We start from the raw sequence: 292 nt of genomic DNA, 5'->3' as shown, positions 1-292 counted from the left end.
ATAATTTGTGTTTGCTGTTCTCCGCAGAAGAGTCATGATTTATTTTTACAGTAACCTCACATTTTGAAAAGACACCTTCCTGTTTGTGTCCTGTTTGTCTCTGCAGTGGCAGAGGGATACTTGCCCTCCCAGCCTGCGGAGAACAGGAGATGGGACTCTGCTGGGAGAAACACTCTGCTGGAAATCTCTGCTGATTCATTTAGCTAATGGCTCAGGAAGAAAAGTCCTTTGTGTACTGTTGTGTACTGATGGCTGAATATCAGCCAATGTATAAAGCAGAAGTCATTGCCTT

This window comes from Onychostruthus taczanowskii, unplaced genomic scaffold, assembly GCF_017590055.1.
Source record: "Onychostruthus taczanowskii isolate IOZ18803 unplaced genomic scaffold, ASM1759005v1 scaffold95, whole genome shotgun sequence".
NCBI classification, from domain to species: Eukaryota; Metazoa; Chordata; class Aves; order Passeriformes; family Passeridae; genus Onychostruthus; species Onychostruthus taczanowskii.
Note: the sequence above shows the minus strand (reverse complement) of the source record.